Source organism: Pristiophorus japonicus, chromosome 2 (genome assembly GCF_044704955.1).
Source record: "Pristiophorus japonicus isolate sPriJap1 chromosome 2, sPriJap1.hap1, whole genome shotgun sequence".
NCBI classification, from domain to species: Eukaryota; Metazoa; Chordata; class Chondrichthyes; family Pristiophoridae; genus Pristiophorus; species Pristiophorus japonicus.
The window spans coordinates 230,697,728-230,712,107 of NC_091978.1; the positions used below are offsets into that span (position 1 = coordinate 230,697,728).

Genomic DNA, 14,380 nt, shown 5'->3' on the forward strand with positions numbered 1-14,380 from the left:
GCGATCAGCTCCTTGGTTTAGGTGCGTAACTTTTCCTGTATTGTAACCAGCTTGGGTCGTTTTTCGTTCCATAGCCTCTCAAAAGCATCCTGGCTGATCACTGACTGACTCGCTCCCGTGTCCACTTCCATGAAGACTGGAACGCCGTTTATCTCGACTTCCATCTTCACTGGAGGACAATTGGTGGTGCAGGTATACACTCCATACACTTCTTCTTGGGGCTGAGCTGCCTCTCTGGCCAAATCATCATACTCCCCGCTGCATTCAAAGTCATCTACCGACTCCTCTGCTAGACGGTGAGTCATATTTCTTTTACACATATGCTGGTGGTGGCCCTTCATGTTACAGGCTTTGCATACGTACTCAGCAAAGCGACACTGGTGAGCCCTATGGTTTCCTCCGCAATGCCAGCATGGTGCTACTCGATTAGCACTCAACGGCGGACTCTGAGTTCTGGAACCCTGAGGTCTGTGCTCTCCGCCCTGGGCAGAGCCACGTTCTACAGTCTTGCCTGTGAAAGGCACCATTCTGTGTACAGTACTTGCTGGGTTTGAGTCCATAGGATGAATAATTTGCTTGGTGCTACAGGTCGAGGTCATGAATGCCTGACTGATGTTGATGGCCTTCTGCAGGTTGACTGTGGTGTCGGCAAATAATAGCTTGTGAAGGAAGTCCTCATGGCCAATTCCTATAATGAAGATGTCTCACAATGCTTCGTTGAGGTGCGTCCCAAAATCACACGCTGCCGCAGGTCTCCTGAGGTCGGCAGCATATTTTGCAATCTCCTGGCCCTCAGGTCTGTGGTGATTGTAGAATCTGTGCCTGGCCATGAAGATGCTCTCTTTTGGTTTTAGTTGGTCGCAAATTAGTTCAGTCAGCTCATCGTATGTCTTATCCTTGGCCTTCGTGGGTGCCAGCAAGTCCCTTATGAGGCGGTAGACCTCGGGCCCACAACTGGTCAGCAGTATAGCCTTGCGCTTCTCCGCCGATGCACCTGGGGACTGGGAGAAATTTAGAACTCAGCAGAGGAGGACAAAGGGTTTGATTAGGGCAGGGAAAATGGAGTACGAGAGGAAGCTTGCAGGGAACATTAAGGCGGATTGCAAAAGTTTCTATAGGTATGTAAAGAGAAAAAGGTTAGTAAAGACAAACGTAGGTCCCCTGCAGTCAGAATCAGGGGAAGTCATAACGGGGAACAAAGAAATGGCAGACCAATTGAACAAGTACTTTGGTTCGGTATTCACTAAGGAGGATACAAACAACCTTCCGGATATAAAAGGGGTCAGAGGGTCTAGTAAGGAGGGGGAACTGAGGGAAATCTTTATTCGTTGGGAAATTGTGTTGGGGAAATTGATGGGATTGAAGGCCGATAAATCTCTAGGGCCTGATGGACTGCATCCCAGAGTACTTAAGGAGGTGGCCTTGGAAATAGCGGATGCATTGACAGTCATTTTCCAACATTCCATTGACTCTGGATCAGTTCCTATGGAGTGGAGGGTAGCCAATGTAACCCCACTTTTTAAAAAAGGAGGGAGAGAGAAAACAGGGAATTATAGACCGGTCAGCCTGACCTCAGTAGTGGGTAAAATGATGGAATCAATTATTAAGGATGTCATAGCAGTGCATCTGGAAAATGGTGACATGATAGGTCCAAGTCAGCATGGATTTGTGAAAGGGAAATCATGCTTGACAAATCTTCTGGAATTTTTTGAGGATGTTTCCAGTAAAGTGGACAAAGGAGAACCAGTTGATGTGGTATATTTGGACTTTCAGAAGGCTTTCGACAAGGTCCCACACAAGAGATTAATGTGCAAAGTTAAAGCACATGGGATTGGGGGTAGTGTGCTGATGTGGATTGAGAACTGGTTGTCAGACAGGAAGCAAAGAGTAGGAGTAAATGGGTACTTTTCAGAATGGCAGGCAGTGACTAGTGGGGTGCCGCAAGGTTCTGTGCTGGGGCCCCAGCTGTTTACATTGTACATTAATGATTTAGACGAGGGGATTAAATGCAGTATCTCCAAATTTGCGGATGACACTAAGTTGGGTGGCAGTGTGAGCTGCGAGGAGGATGCTATTAGGCTGCAGAGTGACTTGGATAGGTTAGGTGAGTGGGCAAATGCATGGCAGATGAAGTATAATGTGGATAAATGTGAGGTTATCCACTTTGGTGGTAAAAACAGAGAGACAGACTATTATCTGAATGGTGACAGATTAGGAAAAGGGAAGATGCAACGAGACCTGGGTGTCATGGTACATCAGTCATTGAAGGTTAGCATGCAGGTATAGCAGGCGGTTAAGAAAGCAAATGGCATGTTGGCCTTCATAGCGAGGGGATTTGAATACAGGGGCAGGGAGGTGTTGCTACAGTTGTACAGGGCCTTGGTGAGGCCACACCTGGAGTATTGTGTACAGTTTTGGTCTCCTAACTTAAGGAAGGACATTCTTGCTATTGAGGGAGTGCAGCGAAGGTTCATCAGACTGATTCCCGGGATGGCGGGACTGACCTATCAAGAAAGACTGGATCAACTGGGCTTGTATTCACTGGAGTTCAGAAGAATGAGAGGGGACCTCATGGAAACGTTTAAAATTCTGATGGGTTTAGACAGGTTAGATGCAGGAAGAATGTTCCCAATGTTGGGGAAGTCCAGAACCAGGGGTCACAGTCTGAGGATAAGGGGTAAGCCATTTAGGACCGAGATGAGGAGAAACTTCTTCACCCAGAGAGTGGTAAACCTGTGGAATTCTCTACCACAGAAAGTAGTTGAGGCCAATTCACTAAATATATTCAAAAGGGAGTTAGATGAAGTCCTTACTACTCGGGGGATCAAGGGTTATGGCGAGAAAGGAGGAAGGGGGTACTGAAGTTTCATGTTCAGCCATGAACTCATTGAATGGCGGTGCAGGCTAGAAGTGCTGAATGGCCTGCTCCTGCACCTATTTTCTATGTTTCTATGTTTCTATGTTTCTATCCATCTCCCCACAAAATATAGCTCGAGCCTTTCCGTGAAGGCATCCCAATCATCACCCTCTGCGAAGTCTTTTAGTGTGCCAAAGGTAGCCATAATCGCGTGAAAGTCCATATTCTCATCGCCAGTTGTTATGTCTGTAATGTACTTATGAATGATTCCACGAGGCAATGTGTTGTACTCAAACTGTAGTAACCTTGGTCCTTTATTCGCAACTCCAGAGTGAGGCAGCCGCATGGTGGCTACCCTTTTATACAGCCCACCACCAGGGCAGGAAACACCGGTCTCCACCATTTACACCCTCTAGTGGTGCCAGCATAGTATATACACAGTGTAAACCTTATTGATAGTACATCAGGTAAACAAGTCTCCATCTTATGCAACTATACAGTGACTACACAGAGAGTATATCTATAGTCTGCATATATAACAGAGTACAATGTTGGAAAGTGTGAAAGTTTGGCAAAAATCAAAGAGCAAGTTATTATTTAAATGGGGAAAGGTTGCAAAATGCAGCAGTACAGCAGGACCCGGGGGTACTTGTGCATGAAACACAAAAGGATAGTATGCAGGTACAGTAAGTGATCAGGAAGGCCAATAGTATCTTGGCCTTTATTGCAAAGGGGATGGAGTATAAAAGCAGGGAAGTCTTACTACAGCTATATAACGTATTGGTGAGGCCACACCTGGAATACAGCATGCAGTTTTGATTTCCATATTTACAAAAGGATATACTTGCTTTGGAGGCAGTTCAGAGAAGGTTCACTAGGTTGATTCCAGGGATGATGGGGTTGACTTATAAGAAAAGGTTGAGTAGGTTGGGCCTCTACTCATTGGAATTCAGAAGAATGACAGATGATCTTATTGAAACGTATAAGATTATGAGAGGGCTTGACAAGATGGATGCAGAGAGGAAATTTCCACTGATGGGGGGAGACTAGAACTAGAGGGCATGATCTTTGAATAAGAAGCCGCCCATTTAAAACAGAGATGAGGAGAAATTTCTTCTCTCAGAGGGTTGTAAATCTGTGGAATTCGCTGCCTCAGAGAGCTGTGAAAGCTGGGACATTGAATAAATTTAAGACAGAAATAGACAGTTTCTTAAACGATAAGGGGATAAGTGGTTATGGGGAGTAGGCGGGGAAGTGGAGCTGAGTCCATGATCAGATCAGCCATGATCTTATTGAATGGCGGAGCAGGCTCGAGGATCCGTATGGCCTAATCCTGTTCCTATTTCTTATGTTCTTATGTTCATATGTAGCAGTGGTAGATGTGCAAATGCCAAAAAAGGGGTGAATAGACCAAAATTAATTCAGTATTGTTCTGCACATTTCAAAAATCTTGGAAGTTTTAAAGTAAATCCATCAAGTTGTAGTTCCCTGGCAAAATGGACCTTGTGTGTGATTTTAAAAAACATTTATAAATGTTAGTTGGACGGACATGTGTAAGATCATTCCAGAAACACCATCTGCACGTTTCAACAATGCTTGTAAAGGCAAGCATCTTAGATAGTGTCTCATCATACTAATGCACTGTACTACAGTGGTAGGACACCTTTTCACATCTGCGACTTGCCACAGTGAAATCCCCATCTCACCTAGGCAATAAATCAGATGCATTTACCAGAGTCCTGAGGGAGTGGGTTGAAATTCTGCTGTGAGTTAGCTTTGGTTATATACCTGTGTAAAATTCCCAAATGCATAAGTTTAACAAAGTTGTTAACTCAAAATGGGCTCCGGAAAATTTCAAAACTCGCAGTATTGGTGCACACAGAGGGATGTCAAACTCTAAAGCACATCCTGGGTCACTCTTTCACTCCTTCTCGTGGCATGTTCTACAGCAGTACTTAGAAAATCCTGGGGGCAGGTCACCTGCGTGTAATGCTGGTTTGAGAGGCCCAGAGAAGAGAACGGAACAAGAAACTGGGGGCAATGATGACTGAACAAAAGACAGGCAAATAAGTCTGATAAAGGGCTTTACAGTTCAGAACCGACTGGTCTGGTAGGATTCTGAACAAAGCATGCTTGTACTGTTGTCTTATTGCTATGTGGGTGTTTATCAATTGTTTTCTCATTTTTCTTTGCAAAATTTACTAAAATGTTCAGTTTTATTTGTTGTAAAATACACTGAAATTCTTTTTAAATTTACCCGTAGTGCAACAATGCAAAATGACATGTGGGTGTGGGGTAGATTCATCTAAGCCTTGTGGGATTGTTTTGACTCTTTTAGCATTTTCAGAATTCTCAACAATTTTCATATAAGCTCCCCGCTTTCAATTAATTTTTGATGAGCTGCACAGTACACAGACTGTTTTTAAACTGCTATGGGTATATTCATGTCCAATTGAACTGATGGTGCTGACTACAGCTAGCATAGGGATTGTTTTCCTCATTCTAACTCTATGCCAATATACTGAATCACTTATGCTTTAATGAAGCAAGTATACAACTCTGCTACATCATTCTTGTGAAATACACTCCTGACAGTTAGCGAGTAGCCCGTGCAATTTTTGAATGTGATCGTTTTAATTGGGATTAAATAGTCACAAAATAGAATTTCAATCTTAAATATAGGGCAAGTGCCCGAAGAGATCCCGCAAGTTCCAAGTTTAGGTGTGCAAAGTGTATGCGCCTAAACCCGGCACTTGCCATCTATCAAAATTTCTTTTGACAGATTGCAAGTATCCTCAGGAAAAGGGCCTTCGCGGGCAGAGAGTTGGGCTATTTACCAGCGAAGGGTTTTAAAAGATGGAAAAATTAAATTTTATCACTAATTTTTATATTAAAAACCCTGTCCATTAAGGCAAGTTTATTGTTAACCTTATTAAAACATACTTTTTAAAAATATATTTTTTTCCAAAACATTTAATTTAATTCAACTTCAATTAATTTTAAATATGTGAGGTGTTTTTTAAATTTGTGTATTGTGTTTCTGTGTTTTTGGAGGTATTCTCATTGATTGTAATGGGAGCTCGTACAAACGGAACTCACCATTATTATCAATGAGAATACTCCATGTTCATTGGTGATTCCAGGATGTGCATACACTCCTGGGATGCGTGGGTCTCTAAGCTGGGCTGCGCATCTAGGCCTCGGAGCCGAAGTGTTTGTTCCTCCGGGACCACCAGGTACTTTCGTAATTTTTTTTTCAGTCAGAGGCATCCACGAGAAGCCTCCGACCGCAATTTCTGGCCCAGAGATTTGTTTCATTAATCTAATTTGCTATGTCTTTCAATAACCTGTTTAACTTCATTGTGATGAAGTGTTTTTTTAATTGAAAAATATTTTATTTTGTTGTTACTCTAATACACTTTTCACCTAAAATAAAAAAATAAAATGCTGGAAACACTCAGCAGGTCAGGCAGTATTGGTGGAGAGAGAAACAGAGCTCACGGCTGGAATTTTCCCTACCTGGCGGGGGGGGGGGGGGGGGGGGGGCGGTTCTGGTGTGGGTGGGGCTATGGTGGATCGCAACCTCGTTAATGGCTCCTTCCCGCTGCACAAAAGGGTCTATTAAGCCCACCCAGCCCAATTAAATGGTGCGGGTCTGATGACATCATCCATGACGCGTTTTCAGCCGGGATATTTAAAGAGGCCATGGCCACTTACATTTGAAAGTTCATCTAAAATAGTGCAGTCAGTGCATTACAGCATTAAAATGCTGCAAATACTCTGGAAATTACTGCACAGAGGCCGGCGGCTGCACCCAGGTTCTCCGATGACTCCCTATTTTTGCTTGTGGAGGGAGTCAGAGCTCGCAGGGAGGTTCTCTTCCCATCCAATGGGCGGAAGGTCTGGGTGGAATAAACCTTCCCAGGAGACCAAAACAGCCTGGTTGGAGATTGCAGAGGAGGTGAACAGCAGGGATGTGGTCAGGAGGATCTAGGTGCAGTGCCACCAACCTTTCAATGATCTCATTAGATCAGAAAATGTGAGTACAAAGCCACACTCACCTTCATCCTTCTGTGCCTCTCATCACATCCTCATCACTCTGCTTTCCCTACCTTACTCCTGCACTTCCTTATTCACACCAACTTACCTTGCAAGTCCACCCATCCCTCTCTCTCAATCTACATCATCACATCCCCATCTCACTAGCCACCCCTCACACTCACCCTCATCCTAGTGCAATTTATACCAACTAACAACACACAAGGAGGCCACTTGGCTTTGGCACCCCACTCCATCATAGTCTCCCTCTAAAGATCTAATCCATCCATTCCTTACACTCATTCCATCAGCCTCCCTCAACTTTCTCTTCTTTCCCTCCTTGCAGGAAAAGAGAGCCACAATAAGTCGCAGGGAAGAGAACCAGCAGTGGCCCTCCATCATTACACAGCAGAGGAGGCTGATTTGGAAATATCTGGAGTCACCAAGCAGCTGAAAGTGGGAGACAGAGAGAGGGGGACATCTCAGCAACCTGGTGACAGAATTACATATCATACAGCTACATGGCATACAGCCGTCACTCATATGCGCACTGATGTCAGAAGCCATTGATGGTCATCATGTGCATAATGGTATCTGTACCTATTCTTCATATGACATATCTAACTCATCTCTTTACTCTCCCACAGGTCCAGCAAGAGCCCCCACCACTGTACAGGAGGAAGAGGAAGATGAATCCTTAGAGGCTTCTCCAGTTTCTGAAGGTGCACCATCACTAGACATAAGCACATCCAGCACCAGCACAGATACACACACCTCAGTGGGTGCCATGGAGATAGAGTAGTGTTGTCACATGGTATGTCACAACTCACAAGTGAGCAAGAGTAGATGGTGTAGACAGGGACAGCAGTGGAGAGTCCTCGCTCTGCTTGGCTGCATACAGACGCTGAACCTCGGGGGCCATCCAAAAAGAGGCGATCCTGGAGTTGGAGGAAGAAGTGCAGAGATCTGACAGGTTTTGCGAGCGCGATGTCTACAAATGTTCAGAGAATGGAGGAGTCCATCACCAACATGAGCATCACCATGTTACAGGCGATGGCGACTGTAGGCTCCTCCATGGATAGGATGGCCTACATGGAGCAGCTAATGAGCCACACACAGGAGCACATGGTCTCTATGGAGAATAGATGGCTATCAATGGAGGGTAGATGGCAGAGGCTCATAGATCTCCTCTCTAGGAGGGATGTCAACATCGGTGTGGGTCCTCATGGCTCCACTGATGTGCAGCAAGATGCTCTCCAGCTCCTGGCAGCAGGGAAGTGAGCAGATTGCCTCTTCCTCCCTGAAGCCACAGGGGTAGCACCTTGTAGAAACACGCAGAAGAGAAATATGACATGCAAGTAGATTCACAAGGTTAGCCACTTGGGTGTTTATCCAATGTTTATGTAAAGTTTCCGTTAATGTGCTGTTAAGTATAAAAAATCTTTATTTTCAACACTTTCTGGTCTTGGACAGATTTGTGTGAACCTTTGGAAGTGGCTTAGTGAGTTGCAGTGAATGGTGAGATACAATGATACCTCCAGCAATGGTAGTGAGTATGAATGGAATGGCTTGGTCATTGTAGGGGTGCTTTATGGTGCTGGTGTGGGGTGGTGCCAACCTGACACATCATGTGACTGCCATATGGGTGTACAGCATTAAGTGAAGTAAATCTGGCATGGTGAGGCCGTTCCTGGCCTCCCGGGCAGCAATGTGCTCGGCTGCTGCTGCCCTGTGTCCTGTACAGCATCAGGTGATTGTGGAGAAGGTTGGTGTTGTTGTTGTTGGTGCTGCTGATGTTGGGGATGATCGTGGTGCATTCGGAGGACCAAGGTAAGACAGTATAAATGGCACCCATGCTGATGGAATACATGGCAGGTGAAGTAGAGTTGACAGAAGCAATCAGCCAATGGTGTAAGTTGTTCTTCCAATGAGGTGACACTGGATGGAGACTTTGCTGGAAAGAGTTGCAGCCTGCAGAAAGTTAAATCTGTGCTGGGAATGCAGTCAGCAACAGCTTCAGTCTAAGGAAAGTGATCAGCCGTGAGGTGGGAGGTTTCATATTACATTTAATGCTGTCGACTAATCAGCTGGATCACTGGCCACTCAACTCCCGCTTCAGGTTGATAGACGTGGTTCCCAAGCAGTGTGAGTTCCATGGGCATCCAGTGAAATTGCAAAGGTATGATTAAAAAGACTCTTAAGGATCTGACAATAAGTTAATAATCCTTTAAACTGGGTCACCCGCCTCTACCAGTCAGGTTGCTGCCGCGCTGACAGTGCGCCCAAGGGAAAAGCGCATGGGGGTGTAATGACGGCAGGTTCCTGACCTACTGCAAGAAATTTCAACTTTCCCACCTGTCCCGCCTCCAATCACACCCCAGGGACACAGGAAAATTCTGGCCAACATTTCAGATTGATGACCTTTCATCAGAACTGGAAGATGTACAGAGAATAAGTTTTAAAGCAAGTACAGAGGCAGGGAAAAGGAAATGGTAATAGGACAGGTAAAGAAACAAACGATGGGTGTAGAGGAGGTGTAAATGGGAATAGCAGAATTATCAGTAACAGCTGCTGTCCAAAAAAATGGGGGCAGAGGTTATGATCCGAAATTGTTGAACTCGATGTTGAGTCTAGAAGGCTGTAAAGTGCCGAATCAAAAGATGAGGTGCTGATCCTTGAGCTTATGTTGAGCTTCATGAGAACAGTATAGGAGGCCAAGGGCAGAGAGGTCAGAGTGGGGGAGGACAGAGACTTAAAATTACAGGTGACCGGAAACTCGGGGACACACATGCAGACTGAACAGGGGTGTTCTGCAAAACGGTCACCCAATCTGCGCTTGGTCTCCCAATGTAGAGGAGGTCACATTGTGATCAGCAAGTACAATATACTAAATTGAAAGAAGTACAAGTAACTTGCTTTTTCCTCCTGGAAGGAGGGTTTGTGGCCCGGAATGATGGGAAGCGAGGAAGCAAAAGGGCAGCTGTTGCATCTCCTGCGCTGAAGAACTAGGAGCAGGAGTAGGCCATTCGGCCCTTTGATCCTGGTCTGTCATTCAACAAGATCATGGCTGATGTTCTACCTCAATGCCACCTTCCTGCACTACCCCATATCTCTTGATTCCCTTACTATCCAAAAATCTATCGATCTCTGTCTTGAATATACTCAATCACTGAGCATCCACAGTTCTCTAGGGAAGAGAATTCCTTTTAAAACCTGTTACATCTGGAACTTTTTCCAGTTCTGATGAAAGGTCATTAACCTGAAACACTTGCACGGTAAATTACTGTGGGATGGGGATGGGGTGTTAGGGGTGATAGAAGAGTGGACCAGGGTGGTGCGGATGGAATGGTCCCTTCGGAATGCTGGGCGGGGAGGGGAAGATATGTTTGGTGGTGACATCACGCTGGAGCTGGTAGAAATGATGGAGGATGATCCGCTGAATGTGGAGGCTGTTGGAGTGGAAGACCTAGCTAGTCATGCCTACTTCCAGATTACCCTAAGTAGCAGACTGCATCTGCATCTGGGGAATGGGACCACAAGAACACAGAGATTGAATCTCGCAGCCCCCTGCATTTTAAATGGTAGTCCTGCCAGTGTACCAGGACTGCTGCTCGAAGTAAACTAAAAAGTAGATTTTTTTTTTAGTTGCTAAACTGTTGACTGTCGAATGCACTTATAGCAATTATACTGCCAATTAAGACACATCACTCTGGGGCTTTCTTGATGGCTTATTGGAAAAACAGACCATGACCCTGAAATTCCAAAAGGTTGTCCCGGTCTCCTACTGTCGTTTTGGTGGGGGAACAGTCGAAATCCCCAGGAAAATGGCATGTCCGGCCATTTTTAGCTGTCGATGCCGTTTCTCTGAGGGGTTTTCTCCGCTCACCCTCCAAAATTACCAGAATTTCCAGGCGCATATGTTGTGGTTGCGAGTCATAAAGACCAGAAAAAGTCAGGTTTGATCTCTGATCTATACTGATTCGGCAGACCTCATAGAATCATACAACTCAGAAGGAGGCCACTCGGCCCATCATGACTGTAATATAGCTTTCCAATTAGTACCACGTCCCCCCATTCTATCCTCACAGCCATGCAAGTGTTACCTTTTCAAGTATATTTCCAATTTCCTTTTGAAAGTTACAATTGCATCTGCTTCATCGGTGGCAATGGCAGAGGTGCTACAACTGGCCTCTATATCCCTGCGCTTGAGAAAAGAAAAATCACCCAAAATTTCTGCTCGTGATTGCTATTTAATGACCCCTGCTGGCAAGTGCACGAGCGCAGATGTCATATGAGAGCAGGACCCAGCACTGCGATAATGCCCCTTGGAGAGAATTATTGTAGAGAACAGAAAAAAAATGGCATTCTTTTTAAAGAAGCCCATCCGTTGCGGCTGCCGCACGCTGGGCATTTAAAATGCAGCTCTGAGTTTCAGGGAACAGAAAATATTCCTTCCCTCCAACCACCAACAGTGACAGACCTCTGCTTGACAAACATACCGATGGCGTAGATGTGTACTCATTCCAGTGGGCACACAGATTAGACAAGGTGGCAGAGAGAGCAAACACTGTAATAAAAAGCAGCATGCTGCAATAAAAAAGACTCAAACCCAGCAAAAGGAAACACAACTGAGGCACTGCAGCAGCAAGCAAAACTACTGTGGAAGGCAGTAGTTACATAAATTCCTGCCTCTGGCACACACCCCTCAGCAGCTAAAATGATAATTTTGGGGAGGGGGAAGTGAAATATCCCATTTTACTGTGGAAAGGTCACTGGGCATAGTCAGTTTACAACCACAAATCAGTCGGCAAGGTTTCCTTTATTATGTAATGGAAATGTGAATATTGGTTTTTAAGTCCTTCGTGATGTCAAAGCCTCATCAAGGAATATCACTATAAACTAATTGTAATATTGTATACACTATGTTTTCTGAAAATATCCATCAGGCAAATGTGCAACACCAGTAACATGTCTGCGGTGGATGGAAAGATTATATGATGCAAGTCTGATAGATTTGTTTTAATAAAGCTCCTCATACCACATCTCAATTTTTCAATTGTTTCTTTTCCAATATATTGTGAATGTCAAATGTAAATTAATCTGACAGCCGTTGAGACCATAGTAACATATTTTAACCAGACTGTAATACCTCTGCTTATTTACAGCACAGCCTTGGCCATTCGAATTTTCCAGTCACAAATTCGAAAAAACAGTGACTGAGGCTTTGCAGAGCCAGACAGACAGTGGGATCTTACTCGTGTCAGTTCAGGGCAAACTATGCTTAGACTGACTTGGAATAATATTGTTTGAATGTTTCTCAGGGGAACTTGTATGCTTCCAGCGGTTATTGTTAATTATATCCCCCGCCTCCCCCCCTCCCCACCCCCCAGCTGTTCCACTGACACTATCAAGAGTTTTAACAAGATCTTGCTTAATCTGAAGTTTCATGCATTTTATTCTAACAACAAAGGCGATGACAGAGGTGCCAATGACATGGGACACCATGGTGACATCTATAAGACAACAAAAAGATTATATATTTCGAGATGGATACCTCCTATTAGTACCACAGTTAACGCTCGATTAGTGCATACTAACACCCACTGCAGGCACACAGATAAAATGATATCACATCAAGGACAATTTACAGAAAGCTACAGGATTCTCGGTTCCACAGAATACATTGTATAAAGATCCTTTCTGATCTGTGTTCGGATTAGGTACACAGCACAGTCGGGACAGAAGCTGCTGAACTAATCTGACCTAATCAATTATTGAAATTCAGTAACAGCAACATTGCCCAATGCCATCGAATACAATACAGCACCGTCGGCACACACCAGCTGCTTCCTGGTATGCAGCAAAGGCTCTTGTCTGACCAATTCGACCTTTACAGTCCCCCACACACAAATAGCACTGTAAAATGCACCTACCGTGGGACTGACGAGGAGAGTGGACCTGGATCAGAACTGGGTGCGAGAAAGAAGTGGAGAGAACTGCTCACACACCCGAAGAATTCACAGCCATAAACCTGCAGCAGAACCACCAGCCCAGAGAGGAAGTAGATCTAAAATAAGCTGTCACTTAAGTGAAAAGTTCCCCCCCCCCCCCACCACCCCTACTCTCTCTCTTCTCTTTTGACTGTTCAGACCATCTGCATCGACAAACTCCCAGGGGGTGAAGAGGGGAAGCTGCTATCCCGCTACCTTATTGCAGCTCTGGAGTGCAGTGCCATCCACTTTAAAAGTGCCAGCGTTTGCAGAGTGAGATGCAGGAGTTTACTGGGGGAGAGACAGGCGAAGTGTGTTTGTTTGTCTGTGTGTCTAGCTGATGGTTTGTCTCTATGCGTGTGCATACTCGACTAGGCTGCAATAGCCAGCACTGTACTGACAGCCTTCAGCCTCTGCCTTGGGTTTCAGGTTTCACAGGCAACTGGCAGCACCAATCGAGGTTACCAGCCGGTGCTTCGGGGACAACCCCTTCTGTTAGAATAGCTCACTGCTCAAACATTCTCAAGACCACCGCGCCGGCCCGTGTCAGCGGGAACAATTAAACCACTTTGGGGTTTGTTTGTCTGGTTGTTAACCGTTTCACTGCTGCAGAGGCTGCAGCAAACTCTCCTCATGGATCAGTCCAAGGTTGAGGACCTTGCAGCGCAGCTGCAGAGCGGGGCTGTAGCTGTTCTGTGGTGGAATGGCTAATATAACAACCGTGGTAAATATGATACACGGTGTCATCCTGTACAAGGTTACACCAAGTGCTGCGGCAGACATGCTGCTATCCAACACAAGTTCATGTTATTGCATCGCAGCTTTGAAACCGGAGCGAAAACTTTTGCAAAATACATTTTGGGGGCGAGGCAGAGTCTGCTTTCCATTTGATGTAATAGCTGACAAGTTTAAAATCCTTCAATTCTACCAACAGGTTTCTCTTGTCAGACGTGGAAACGTATATGAAAACAAGTACAAAAGCATCTGCTAATAATACCCGTCTGCCTCCTATTTTTCAGTTTTGAATGGGATCTGCCCCTGAAACATAAGCTTGTATGTTCTCCTGACTGCCCGACTGTACATTTCCTGAATTTTCTGTCTATGTTTCAGATTTCCAGCATCTCCAGTATTTTGCTCTTTTCTAACATTTTTTTAAAAGCGAAAACATTCGAATTCATTTGAAAGGGAATTAATGCTTAACAGATTCTTATTTAAATACCAGAACTGAAAGAAATCATGCGGTTTATTTGCTGCAATACCTTTTCTGTTCAGTACATTACTCACTGTGTGAGCCCCAGAACTCAGTCAAGTGCTTTCTAAATCGCTTCATTTGGAATTAATGGTTAAGGAGGACTTTGAAAATAAAAACAAATTTAGAAAGTTTGCAATCGTTTTAATTGTTAGAAATCCTTCAGTGAGCACTTTCGTTGCTTTATAGTTTTCGGATGCTCAGCACGAGAGTGGCACTTGACTCCACGGGCAGTCGATTGGAGTA

At 44.8% G+C, this 14,380-nt stretch overlaps 1 protein-coding gene across 1 annotated transcript in view; it reads right to left on the reverse strand.

The window, feature by feature from the left end:
- arhgap24 (Rho GTPase activating protein 24) overlaps nt 1-12,859 on the reverse strand; it is a 649,536-nt gene extending 636,677 nt beyond the window's left edge. Inside the window, exon 1 of the mRNA XM_070863890.1 lies at nt 12,829-12,859. The gene's annotated coding sequence lies outside the window, so the exon portion shown is untranslated. The remainder of the gene's footprint in view (nt 1-12,828) is intronic.
- Between the last annotated feature and the right edge of the window lie 1,521 nt (nt 12,860-14,380).